A 15,080-nucleotide genomic window follows, 5' to 3' on the forward strand; every position below is an offset into this window, starting at 1 on the left:
AAATGAAACATCTTTAATACGTGTTCTTGATATAATTAGGTTGGACCGATAGATCATATTTCATATCATTATCATATCATTTATTCGTTGTAAAGTCAATTTCATTTATTTCGAAAAAATAGTGATTCCATTTTTTTGTTAGTATAATTAGTATTTTTTTATACTACGTCGTTGGCAAACAAGCATACGGCCTGCCTGATGGTAAGCAGTCTCCGTAGCCTATGAACGGCGGCAACTACAGAGGAGTTACATGTGCGTTGCCGACCCTAACACTGCACACTGTCGTTGAGCCCTGGCAACCTTACTCACCGGCAGGAACACAACACTATGAGTAGGGTCTAGTGTTATTTGGCTGCGGTCTTCTGTAAGGTGGAGGTACTTCCCCAGTTGGGCTCTACTCTAGATCTGGAATGACATCCACCGCGTGCCGCCGCGCTCCCATAGAAAAGACTTAAACGGGCAACTATTTCATGAGCATATTCATTCGACGCGCGTTTATGTCTTTTGTACTACATTTTTGTCTACTGAGATACTTACCAATTTTCATTAATCGGCTACTTGACAGTTTTTTGTAAATAATGTCAAACGATCTTGATTTTCCTGAGGATCAAATGTCTATATAGGACTCATGGCATTTAAGCAACACAAAGGTCAGAAATGAGAGTTAATGTCTGACGCTCGCACTCGACGATTGAAACGCCTCTAACAAAATGATAAGGTGATGTGACGTCACATCATATAAGTCTGTCCTAAATGTATGGAAGATCAAGGAAATTGCCATTTTCACCCTGAAATATTGCGTTTATGTGTATAGTTGTCATACAAATTATTTTTCAATAAAATGTAAGGCATCGAAAGGTACCCTTTTTTTCTATTTTTGAAAAACAAACAAAAATGTTTTTTTGTGACTTCTCGGAGCCTTGTATTTTTTTAATCTCTTGAGACAACTCGACCAACTCGTATGAAATTTATAATTAAAAAAAAATTGTATAGCCTATTTCTAGCCACCGGTTCGCTATCTGAAGGTTGTCTGGAAGAGATCGCTTTATAGCGAAAAGTCCGCCTGTTGTTACCTACTAATTTAAGTCCTGTCTTTGTTTGTAATATGAGCTTTTCTTTAGTAGTGCACAATAAATAATTGTATTATTATTATTATTTGTATTTAATAAACCAATGTTTAATAAAACTTCAAAATTAAACTCTCTGTATAAGTATTAAGCTTTGTATCTGAGGCCGAGGAACTGCCGGATAAAGTTTCAAAGTCATTCAAATAAAATTAGGGAGTGTGGATTAAAAGGAGTGCTATCTTTTATGGTAGAACTGTTACAAAAGTGTCCAGCTGTCAGCTATAAATAATAGTTCCAAATATCTCCAGAGTAGCGCTAGAGTAGCTAAGAACCTAAGCGTTATTGACGGAGTGAAGTGCGATGTCTATGATTAGATTTTTCTGTTCAAGTACTCTAGGTATTGTAGCGCCACCTATTTAAGGTTTTTTGATGACACTTTTTGGTAAATGGAGATTTCTTTCCTTACCTCCACCTTCCATATAAAATGTTTTATTTTGACAGGAGCATGTAAGATATTTTCATGTACATAATAATCGTCTGTTTAACGCAATAAACTGGATCCTCATGAAAAATATGGACGTCTGACTGTAACACGTTGTAGTTTTACGGGAACGCAACACATCCGTATAAGAGGAAAAAATACCTCATAGAAAGGTTAAGTATATTTGGCTATGTACTGTTTTCACTCGAGAAGCGCTGGTGGCCTAGCGGTAAGAGCGTGCGACTTGCAATCCGGAGCACGCGGGTTCAAACCCCGGCCCGTACCAATGAGTTTTTCGGAACTTATGTACGAAATATCATTTGATATTTACCAGTCGCTTTTCGGTGAAGGAAAACATCGTAAAGAAACCGGACTAATCTCAACAAGGCCTAGTTTTACCCTCTGGGTTGGAAGGTCAGATGGCAGTCGCTTTCGTAAAACTAGTGCATACGCCAAATCTTGGGATTAATTGTCAAAGCGGACCCCAGGCTCCCTTGAGCCGTGGCAATATGCCGGGACAACGCTAGGAAGAAAAAAAAGAACTGTTTTCACTCGAAAATATTATGCTTAAAATGTAAAGGAAAATGTATAATATCAATAAGATAATATTTTACGAACAAAATAATAATTTTCAATTGAATCCAGCATTAAATGTCGATTATGATGAGGCACCAACAGAATTCGCCTGTGATGTAAATTCTTACAGAGATATTAGATATGCAGATTCAAAGCTCCCACCTGTGATCATGTCTAATATTAAAAACTATTTAGACCGGTACATAAATATCTCATTAAATTAATACAAAACTTATTTGATTGTGGTAACCCACATTTCCATTACATATTATGATGATTTAGTTATTCAAAGAAAAAAGTGGGGCTACGGAAGGTGGAGATAAGGAACGAAATCTCCATGTACCAAAAAGTGTCATCAAAAAACTTTAAATAGGTGGCGCTATAATACTTGAAAAAAAAAACTTAAACTAATGTCATGTCACAAACTCTAGTGGCGCCACCTAGTAGCAGTAGTAGCAATGTTTGGCAGCCGCCTTCCCCATTCCAACATACTTAGATATATATCTCAATGTAAGCCCAATTATATGTATATAATATACCTATACTTATGTTAGTCTAGTATTTGCCTTGTTGACCAAATGAAACTTTAATAATATGTCGAAAATACGGTGAGAAAGTTTGCTCATTCAACGTCCAAATATTTTGCAGTAATTATACCTACACCCGAACCGCGGTTTTCAAAACAATATGGAGGACGCTGCAATTCTGTGCGTCAAGTTTCATTTGTTTTTAGTATTCAAGGAAGTTGGTGGTAAATTGAATGAAAAGCAGAATGTATTGTTATTATTTGAGAGGATGTGGAAGTGTTCTGACGTTGGGTCGATTGGTATTGTTAATTCAGAGTGTCAAGTGGCAAATTTCCGATTTCAAATTCAAATAATACATATTCGGGTTTTGTCTACGAACCGGGGAGGTAAACATGTTTTTAATATGTGTAATTGAGTCGATATTGTTCATTTATTAGGGATATCACGTGATTTACAGAGTTATATATGAAATATGGTCGCAATAAAATATATGAATATATTAGGAGATCATGTTTATGTGAGTGTTTTTATTAATATGGATGATATACCTACAGTGGCACTGGTCTGGTCTAGCGGTAAGAGTCTGTGACTTGTAATCTGGAGGTCGCGGCTTCACACCCCGGCTCGAATCAATGGGACTTATGTACGAAATATCATTTCATATTTACCAGTCGCTTTTCGGTGAAGGAAAACTTCATGGGGAAACCGGACTAATCCCAATAAGGCCTAGTTCACTCTCTGGGTTGGAAAGTCAGATGGCAGTCGCTTTCTTAAAAACTAGTGCCTACGCCAATTCTTAGGATTCGTTGCCAAGCTGACCCCAGGCTTCCATAAGCCGTGGCAGAATGCCGGGACAACGCGAGGAAGATGATGGCATAAAGTAACCCATTTTATCAGAGGCGTTTATCGGTGCGAGCAGCAGGTAGTGCCTGCAGTGGCAGTTTGTATGGCCGCATTTATCATATATCTAAAAGTTACGCAGCGGCTTGCATTAGCGAATAACTCGCGAGCGCGAAGCGGCGCGGCGCGGGTGAATCAATCCTTTAATGCCTATGGAAGCGTCCTATGTGGGCGATCTCGTTGCAAACGCGAATTCCGTGGACCGCCGCGCCGCTTCGCGTTCGCGAGTTATTCGCTCACGTAAGCCGCTGCGTAAGGCCTAAGTGGACGCTCGAGTTAGGCATGCAGCATGGCGGGGCGTGCGGCGTGCATGTTAAACAAATGCAAACGTATAGGAGCGGCCTTAGTGCACGCTGCTGGCGTCGCTTGTAAGCTCGACGCCACGCTGCACGCCCCGCCGAACGCTCCGCTTTGAGCGTCCACTCAGGCCGTACACTAAGGGTACAGAGAAATAGGACCGGATTTGTCCGATCGACTCTGAATTCCATATTTAAAAAAAAAGATTAGTACTACAATAAAGGATTTCAACACCAGATGTAGCTAGATTAAATACTTATGTTTTTAATAATACACCATTCAAGCGAACATTTTGAACTACTTGTAGACAATGTAGTTGAAAAAAACATTAACATTATGCATATTATTACAAGATATACTCAACTATACCTTAGATGTGGGAAACCAAGTTGCTACATTTGTACCATAATAAGTACCTCTATGGTATTTTCGATGACCAAGTGTGGCAGTGTCATCTTATAAGGTAACATCAGACGACACCGGAGCTGACTAGGGAACCCTACACTGAGCATAGCCCGACATGCTCTTACCCGGTTTTACCTTCTTAGTTATCGCTTGACGTTTGTCATCTTGGCTAGGCCCCCTGTACGGCTACCACCGGTTTGACAAGCGAGACAGAAAGTAAGTTAAGGCCTGACCAGTAATATATGATCACGCGCCATATTGCGGAATTTCATTGGAACTAAATTTTTCATACTAAACTGAACTGTTCACCCTATACATGAGAATAACAGCGCCCTCTTGACAATGATCATATCTTTCTGATCGGGCTTTACGCACAACTTAATGCATATGTTAGTGTCAGGTGAGTGTCAAACTCGTGGTAAGGCTATTACTGTTGTCTCTTCCTTAGTGTGCAGCTACATATATGTATATATCTAATCTCTAGCTATTCATCATGGTTCATGGTACAGCATAATGCCTGCACAAGTGCACACGTGGCTGACTAGCGGAAATCGATATGAAACAAACAGCGTAGACATAAACAGAATGTGCACTCCGTCCCACTTGTTGCGAACGCAAGGTTTTATTTGCATTGACATAATATATAAGGATGGGCCTTACGGGCTATAATAATGGGGACAGTACAGCGGTGTCACGCACACGAATTCGAGCCAATCGTGTAGTCTAGTCTTGCGCCACAACGCGATTGGTTGATGAGTTCGCATCACGCGCGCGATTGGTCGCAACTAGTTGCGTTAGATTGCACGATTGGCTCGAATTCGTGAGTGACACTATTGACCTAGTACCATTCTGTCATAGCACTAACTAACTATCATGCAGTAGCTAACGGCAGCCGCCAGACTCGGCTTGTATTTGAAGGCTTATGACGCCAATTTTTGCTATTTAACAAATTTAACACATATCAGGGAAATAATAGGAATCAAAGTCAAATGGCGTTCTAAAAGTTTTAATCATGTGTCTAAACATGGCAGTAAATTTAATGCGCCTACAAAGTTTTCTTTAACAACCCAACTCTAGTTCAAATTCTCTTTGATCTGACACAAGTCGACCTACGGCCCAATCCCAAAAATGATTAAGACAAGTTTAGGAAAGGTCTTTAAAAAATTGACGTTTATTTCGATTCCGCTGTGATCCCAATAAGATCTATCTACGATATTTCTAAAATCAAAGTGACATTGGTTGCTCGAATCGAGCTGCTTCTGTCAATTATACGACATACAAACGATATCTACTTAAATCAGAACTTATCTAAACCAGCATGTATCGTTATCGTATCTCATTCTTCGAATCGGGCCGCTAGTTCCACAGTAAGCTCAATAAGGTTTGTGTTGTCGGTACTGGACGACCATACAGACAGTCTGTTCGGAAAGAGAAGAGTCCTGGAATGTATGGGGCCAATATATTCCACGACTCTTCTCTTTCCGAACAGACTCTACAAGTTGTGGAGTAGTCGCGTTTTTTGAAGTGCATCACTTTGAGGATAAGATTGCCCTTTGTGCTCTCTCAACTAAAAGCAATGTGGTTTTGTAGGTCCCACCCCACACTGGGATGCAATAAGTGATGGCAGCTTGGCACACGCTTTGATAGATTAAATACATACAAAACATCATAACTAAGGAACACATTCATGACAAGGCATGACTTTAACCTGAAACATTCTGCTTCTTAGGCAGGTTCACTGCCGACTAAGCTAGAAAGCCGTTAATATAAAATACACAACAACCGCTGTTTTAACGTATTCTCGCCCAAATTCTAATTTCATTTGCTTTTTTTCTTCCCCACATACACCTTAACCTTTTCTAGTCATATTAAATATATTAAAACGGGTCACTCACTTACTTTAAATCGAAAATTGCTCTTCATGTTTCACTTCGTACCGAGTACGGTTTAATACATTTAATATGATGATTATTTGATAATGTTTTTTTCTGTGTTGTTTTTTTTTATATGTATAATAAATAGTTGACGATCATATAAATTAGCTTAAAATTGTAACTTAATCCTTCTTCCTCGTGTTGTCCCGCCATTTTGCTACAGCTTATGGGAGCGTGGGGTCTGCTTGGCAACTTAATCCCGAGAATTGCCGTAACCACTAGTTTTTACGAAAGCGACTGCCATCTGACCTACCAACCGAGAGTGTAATTGTAATTTAATATTGTGAAATAAATAAATCTAAATCTGTTTGACGGAAGTTTTGTTGTCAGACTTTAGTAGTTAAGAGTGTTTTTATTCAAATGGTCGTGCTGTTTTTTAATCTATGTCACGGAAAGAAGTGCACGGAACCGTGGTCACGGCGAAAGCTCTACGTTTAGGCGCTACAGTCGAACAGACATAATGACAAGCAGTAAACCTTTGATAGTAGGCTGTTAACTGGTGTGTGGTTGTATCCGGTTCCTAGGGGAACCGTGCGCGTTGGAGTGTCTGCCATCTTGTGGCATGAATAGGAAACATAGCGTAGGCTAAAGTAGCATACCTCGTAACTCCATTATTTTGAAAAACACGTTTGGAAACTTTTAGATGGCTATTCTGTTCGTGTTCAAAACTCTTAAATACCAATAAAAACAGTTAACATTTTTTTTTATTACATTTATTATTAATTGCATTTTTTTTATGGTAGAGGAGGCAAACGAGCAGACGGATCACCTGATGGTAAGCGATTACCGCCGCCCATGGACACCTGCAACACCAGAGGGGTTGTAAGTGCGTTGCCGGCCTTTGAGATGGGAGTACGCTCTTTTCTTGAAGGTTTGAAGGTCGTATCGGTCCGGAAATACCGCAGGCGACAGTTCATTCCACAGTTTAGCTGTGCGAGGCAGAAAGTTCCTGGAAAAACGCACAGTTGAGGACTGCCAACCATCTAAGTTGAGAAAATCCAAAACAAGTGTTTTTTTTACTTTCCTTATAAAACACATTATGAATAAGAACTTATAGGTCCGACAAAAAATCTAGTTTTACACTTATATTTTTTTTACATTTAAAAATAAAAATAGAAAACCTCGCAACTCCCGACTGCAATTTTATATAAAATAATAAATATATCTCTTTTCCTCGCGTTGTCCCGGCATTTTGCTCCTTCTCCCACTCCCACTCTTCGCAGGCCAAACTGAGAACCTCCTTTTTAATGAAACCTTTAAAATGTACGTATACCGTAATCAAGTACCCGCTCAGTACTTAGAGTTGGCGATGGCGTTTGGACATTCGAGGAAGCAATACACGTTTAAACATTTTAAATTCGCAACCTAGTTGTTATATTATGTTCTAGTACTTGCAGATTAGTATAGAAAAGGATAAGGATGTAGAAGATATCCCAAGACGAACGAGGTCAAAAATAGCTATTGTATTTATAAAATGTTTTTATGTACTTTTCATGTCACTATATGATGTTACTATAAATGTTGTATTGACTTGTAAAAGACCCTTACAGAATGATTTTACCATCATATAATAATGTCTACGGAACGAGAACTAATAATTTTATACTTACGAAAATAATAAATAGCCTTCCGAAACACATACAAGATTTATACCTATCTAACTCTAAATCAATTAAAAAAGTTAAAAATTATTTCTTATCAAATAATTACGACTATATTTTGTAAACATATATTTGCTTTGTTATATAAATTAGTTTAATAAGTCCGAACCCTTGCTGTAATTAAGCCATTCATGACTTTAGCAGTAAGTAAACATGGAACGCTGCGATTTTTTTTAAACTAATTGGAACTTTAATAAATTAAAAAAAAAAAATTTTTTTTTTTTTGAATAATGAAAAAAAGCGATTAGAAAATAATAAACAAAACTAACGGGAAGAAAAGGAAGGTGATGTATGAAATTAAAGTAAAAGCAAAGCGGAAAAAATAGGAACATTAAAACCAAAAATGATAATATTGGAATCATATCAGGTAGCTGTTGCTGGGTCAATAGTTTTTTTATACTACGTCGTTGGCAAACAAGCATACGGCCCGCGTGATGGTAACCAGTCCACGTAACCTATGTACGCCTGCAACTCCAGAGGAGTTACATGGGCGTTGCCGACCCTAACACTCCGTACGCTGAGCTCTGGCAACCTTACTCACCGGCACACAACACTATGGGTAGGGTCTAGTGTTATTTGGCTGCGGTTTTCTGTAAGGTGGAGGTACTTCCCCAGTTGGACTCTGCTCTAGATCTGGAATGACATCCGCTGTGCTGTGCCCTACCACACAAAGCGAGATGATATTCACAGTCACAATGCCCATACCTCTCTTTTGGATATAGTTTAAGGACGTACCCGGGTTCATTTATTTTACAAGGGTATTTATTTACAAGTGGGCAAAGTTGATGTTTAACCGCTACAGCTAAAACAAAGACTATTGCATGTCTTTGCACTAGTTTTTTTTTTATTTGTTAACACAGAAATAGGTACAAGCATGTCAGAGTGATCCAAAACAAGGCAAGAAAAAGAATTTCGACCCACCTACTGTATGCCATTTTATGTTTTTTATTATTTAAGAATAATAATGTCTTAACATCTAAAGTTTGACTTATATAATAATTTACAAATAAATAAAAACTAACTTAAAACTAACAAAATATGTCCCCTAAATCTGTTCCCTGCGGAAGGGTGCCCATAATGCTGGCTACGTTCCCCCGCTGAACGGCAATGCCGATTCTTTGGCCAAGGAATGGCCACGGTCTCGAGTGGTGTCGAGGAGCATTTTTTACTTCCTTAAATAAACTATAGGCATCCTGACACCAAGGTCCCAAAGTCCCAATCCGGTCCGTGATGAAGTAGAGGCCAAAAGGGACGGCGCCAGAGTATCCACACAAGTGGCATCCCAAATGATCCCGAATGATTTGGACCCGGGTATGTCCTTAAACTACGTCCACAAGAGAGGTATGGGCATTGTGAATGTCATCTCGCTCTATGTGGTAGGGCACAGCACAGCGGATGTCATTCCAGATCTAGAGCAGAGCCCAACTGGGGAAGTACCTCCACCTTACAGAAAATCGCAGCCAAATAACACTAGACCCTACTCATAGTGTTGTGTTCCTGCCGGTGAGTAAGGTTGCCAGAGCTCAACGAGGGTGGGAGGGGGTTAGGGTCGGCAAAGCGCATGTAACTCCTCTGGAGTTGCAGGCGTACATAGGCTACGGATACTGCTTACCATCAGGCAGGCCGTATGCTTGTTTGCCACCGACGTAGTATAAAAAAAAAATGAGCGGCCGTTCCATCCGCCAGGGAATAAGGGTCATTCTTTATACTTTGAAAAAATGTTCTAGCCGAGTTTCTTGCCGGTCCCATATTGAGATACCCTCCTACAATGTAGGAGGGATTGAAATCTTCTCGGGTCAGGTGTAGGGTCAGAGCCGGCGTAGCTTTATTTGACGTTCATAAGCGCATTGTAATATGCCTACTTGAATAATAATCTATCTTTTCTCAAACTTGTAATGAAATGTTGACATGACGTACTTCAAATTAGGTCCGGAAATACTACATATCAGGTGCGATGAGTGAAGATGATATGTAAAGGAATTTCATACAGCCTTACACACCTAGGCCTGTAAAGCTACCTTCTTTTGTTTTTGTTGATTCGTCTAACTGTGACTCGACGTCTTGGCATTACCAACAAACAGTACTAGATTCGTTCGATTCCTTCTGGCACCCTACGGGACCCTATTACTAAGACTCCGCTGTCCGTCCGTCCGTCCATCTGTCACCAGGCTGTATCTCATGAACCGTGATAGCTAGACAGTTGAAATTTTCACAGATGATGTATTTCTGTTGCCGCTATAACAACACATACTAAAAAGTACGGAACCCGAGTGAGTGCGACTCGCACTTGACCGGTTTTTTTTTTTACTTTTTTACTAACTGTTTATTAATTACACGTCAAGATTTTATTTGTAAATATAGATATACTTTAGTAATTTTTTTTTTTATGCGTTTTAATAAGTTAGTTTATATATGTATATTATAATTAAATTACCTAATTCTCCTTATGTTAGCTGGTAGAATTGACTTTTAAATGATGATTTTGTAGATTCTTAAATTGTTTTCATCTGTGTAAACCTACAAATAAAACAAATTGTTAATTTTTTTTATTACGTTGCAAGTTTGAGAAAAGCAATATTCAAATCTCGGCGAGAAACGGGGTTGCCGGCCGCGTATCTTTATCTAGGTACTTGACCTGCAACCCTTCGTTTCCCGGCCTCTATAGTAATGTACTATTAGACATAACTCATAATATCACCTTACTTAACTGATATGACTTGGTATTAAAACATGCATTTATCTTGCACCAATAAAGTTGGTAAACAATATTTTCATTACCTCCGCTAGGTCAACTTAAATCCATTGAAAATTATACCTTATACGTTAAGTAATAAGTTTGCTTATTGTCCAAATTAATTTCAGAAATCAACCACGATAAATATACTCGTAGATTAACCTTTAATTTGTAAAGAATAGAGTAGATTTCAGCTCGTATTGAGTGTAATAGCTTATTGGTGGGAAAGTTATGAAATCTTTAGGAGAAACCTTTTGACGAAGTAGCAAGGTCAGCCGATCTAGTTATAGCCCGTGGGTACGCCTGAGACAACTTGCTCTTATTGATATTATAACTTCAGATAAGTAAGCCGTTCCAAAATAGAAGCGCTTACCTTGTACAAATTGTACAAGTTGCCTTTAGTAGTGCCTGAGCAAGCGAGAAATGTGCAAGTGCCAACGAGCTCCCGTACACCGTAAGAGAAAGAGACAAGCTTATGTTCAACAATGAGTGTAACAAAGACGAATGATAAACATTGGAATTTTAATGAATCAGTAACAATTAAGGTGCAGTAGGTTCTAAAAACGAAGTTTTAAAAAAGTCGTAGCGATTTTTTGGATCACAATATGGCTGCCATAAAAATTGGGAATCTTGAGGCCTATCTCTAGTATCGATTCGAATCCAGAGTTTTTGACGTGCGCTTAATAGAAAATGTAACCGCCAGAGGACACCCTGGAGTCTCAGCGATAACCCAGTTTAATATTTATTTACGGAGCCTGCTGGTTCGGAAATCCAATTCCTCCCACGGTGGGACGTAGTTGGAGCGTCAAACAAACACCACTTAATCAGATTCTTATTTATTTAGTACTAGAAACTACTATTTACACACTAGTCTAGACCTTAGGCACTCTGGCCTCGTTACGTGGACTTCTCTTTCTTGTGCTATCTCTTTCTTGCATTGGGCGTAGAACTTTCCCAGTATTTAAGCAGTTTTTCGGGCTTATCTCGGGAACCCTGAGGTTTTCAGCGATGAACCATACCTTTTCAGAAAGCACTTACAAAGATCTATCCTACTATACTGGTTTCAGCTAAAAATATCCACAAATACTAAATTTGTTTCGATCGATAGTCAAACTACATACAAAAATAACTTTAAACCTTAATATCTCGATAATTCTAGGCCCAATGCTTATGCAATGCTTATGTCTACGGATAGCTAGCCCTATTTTCTATCTATACAGGTCACTACCCCGGGAAAAACCTAATTTGGGAGAAATCAGGAGTCCTTGTATCTCACCAAAGCCCGCGTTGCTCAGTACGCTTTCGGTTTCCGCAGCGGTCGCACCGCTCGCTCGCCCGCGGCGATGACGTCATGTAACAAGCTGACACAAAACGCTATTTTCATAGCGACTGCAAATTTATCCCGTTTCTGGTCAATCGATCGATAAGTCAATTAAATGAAGTTCGCTTGTGTCAACTTATTTCTATCCTATAGCTAAGCACCCTATATCTCGATAACCTCGATAAACCTTAATATCTCGATAATTCTATTCCCAATGCTTATGTCTACGGATAGCTAGCCCTATTTTCTATCTATACAGGTCAATACGATCGATACGAAAACCTAATTTGGGAGAAATCAGGAGAATTTGGGTCGCCTCGGCCCAAACACTTAAATACCGCGCACTGAGCCCCACGTCGCTCACAGGAGAGCCACCGGAGCCATGTTGTTCGGACGCACCAACCACACCTGTGCCAGCCTCCTGCACTTCGCACGCACTTTTCTTGAATCCCCGGGAGAGGAACTGCAGCCTGGATCACGGCCGGTGATGCATCGCAAGCGGATCAATACACCCGAATGACACCGAAGATGAACGAAGCCTCGAGTCACCCCCACCCCACCCCTCCGGGCAAAATGGATTTTTTAGTCCACCCGCAACCGCACCGACGAAACTCGCGACCCCCCGACCCATCGGATAGGGTGGGTAGGTCGAAACGCGAGTTTCTCCGCACACCCGCACGAAACCCGCCTACGGAAACCAATTCCCCCGCTCGCGCGGGGACGGTAGGTAGTACGCAAAGCGGGTTTTCACAACCACCTACGCCAACGACGTCGCAATCAGACGCCGATTTCGACGACGAGATCGCCGAAATCACGGACGCCGCAACAACCGCTCCCGCCGACGGCTCCCCAAAGCCGTGGCATTCGGCCGACACGGCCCCTGGACGCACCTTCTCGCCGATCCCGCGGGAAGCTCAGCTCCGACTTTCCCCTCCCGAGCAACTGGATCGGGATCGCATCCTAGTGGCTCGACTGGGGCATCGAGGCGTGGATGGCGGCCTACATCAGGCTGCAAGGGCACGCCCTGGGAGAACGCGTAGAGCTGCTACCAGAAGACGCCGCATTCCTCCGATTTTTGGAGGAGAACCCGACTGTCCTGACACCCTCGGCAGTGAGCCGGAGAGCAGCCCGGCAGCCAAGTCAGACTCGAAAAGGGTCTGCCAAAAGTCTCGCCGCCTACAGACCCGCGACTCCACGCACGTTCAGAAGCCGCCCCGCAGCCTGCAAACGGACCTACAAAGGCCCCCACCAGCGACACAATTCGCACCGAAGCCCCAGTGCTGGGCCCCAAGCCCCTCAGACTCAGCCCCGTGCGGGACATGCGGGACCCAGGCCCAGCATCAGCAACAGCTACGCTGACGCCGCAGCCCTCCCCTCGGGCTCAACAGTCCCGAGCTCCACAGCAACCGGCAGCAAGGCTGCCAAAAAACAAAAAAAAACTGCAACCAAAAAAAATAACAATACAGCTACTAAAAAGGGCGATAGTTGCGCGCAGCCTTGCAGCAGCGATGGTGAGGGTACACAAAAAAGAAAAAACTCAGATACCCCGCCTTGGATGCCGACATACTACCGAGCTGGCCGAGGGTCCTGGAGGACCTAACGCAGGAGCTCGGGGAACCGCCTTTCACCAAGCCGAAACCGCGCAGAGCAGTGCACCAGACCCCGCATGGTGAAAGCCACCTACAAAAACTGCAGGGAACCATACAAACTGTCCAGAGTTCAAGAAAACATATTTCTCGGCTCCAACCGACGCCGCGATCCAAAAGCCCACGGTGGAAGAGTCGGCGCCAAGAAGGGATGGAAAGGCATCTCTCACCAAAGCCGTTTTATCTCACCAAAGCCCGCGTCGCTCAGTACGCTTTCGGCTTCCGCAGCGGTCGCATCGCTCGCTCGCCCGGCGATGACATCATGTAACAAGCTGACACAAAACGCTATTTTCATAGCGACTGCAAATTTATCATTAAATAAAGTTCACTTGTGGCAACTTATTTCTACCCTATAGCTATTTTTATCTAGGTTTACGCGTTAGGCGATTCGTTCCGGCTCGGGTCCACACCGTCCGAGCATTCGTCTCTGCTGGGATCCATGCTGTCCGTAACAGAAAAAAAATCACAAACATATGTATGTTTGTGATTTGTTTTCTGTTACGGACAGCAGATTAGATCTAAAACGCTACTTAAAAAAAATGTAGCAATATTATGCTCAAAAGCTAAAAACTAAGAATAAAATAAATAGGTGGCTAATAAAAGCTAAATTATAACCGATTATTTCAGATACGGTGTGTGTTATAACTGATTTGCATTCCCTGACGATAACATTTCGCTCCTACATTTATTTAATTTGCCGCCTTTCCTATTGACGGAAATGGCTTGACAGACTATATGGGTAGGTATATGTAATATATAAGAGTATATGTATTAACATATATCTATAAGAAATCGAAAATGAGCACATTTAACTATGCTACTATTAAGTTAAACTTGAGTATCAAACATACAAAAAAATCGTATTAATAATATATGTAGATATGTAAGAAGGTTAACCATTGACCCGCGTTGTCTCAAATGTCCACTCCCGCGCAAGGATATCCGGTCGCTTGCATAATCTCACCAATAACCGTAATAACACTGAATGTTATAACTGTTTTTAGTGTTTCGTTTTTTTGGCCAATCCACTTCTCGATGAGAATCTGACCAATTCGAATTTGCACTAACATCAAATCGATATTAGAATATCAGTTAGCTATTGCCATAGATGGTAGGATTATATAGAAGAACTGATTACCAGTTCGCCGCACGATATCAGCTTGTCAGTTATTCGCAAAAGCTGACAATCTAATCGCAAATAACTGACAGACCGATATCGCCCGGCGAACTGGTAATCAGTGGTGTGAGGGTTTCATTCGACACCCTTCCTTGGGTGAGGGTGTGAGAGGTATCTTCCGCGTCCCTGCTTTGGAGACTATGTCCATTCGTGCCGCACCCTGTGGAGCGGTGATTCACCGCCGTTTTGGGGACTGTGCGTGGTCCAGCTTTATCGCTACCGGCTGTTATCCAACCCCGCAACTCCTAGCCTGGTGATCGTTTGAGCGGGGCAGGGTTTTGCGGCCGCAGTGAAGGCGATCTATTGGCATAGATGGTAGGATCCCTGTTAACCCACATATACGATGTGCTACGC

The sequence above is a fragment of the Cydia pomonella genome, chromosome 1, assembly GCF_033807575.1.
Source record: "Cydia pomonella isolate Wapato2018A chromosome 1, ilCydPomo1, whole genome shotgun sequence".
Taxonomy (NCBI): Eukaryota; Metazoa; Arthropoda; class Insecta; order Lepidoptera; family Tortricidae; genus Cydia; species Cydia pomonella.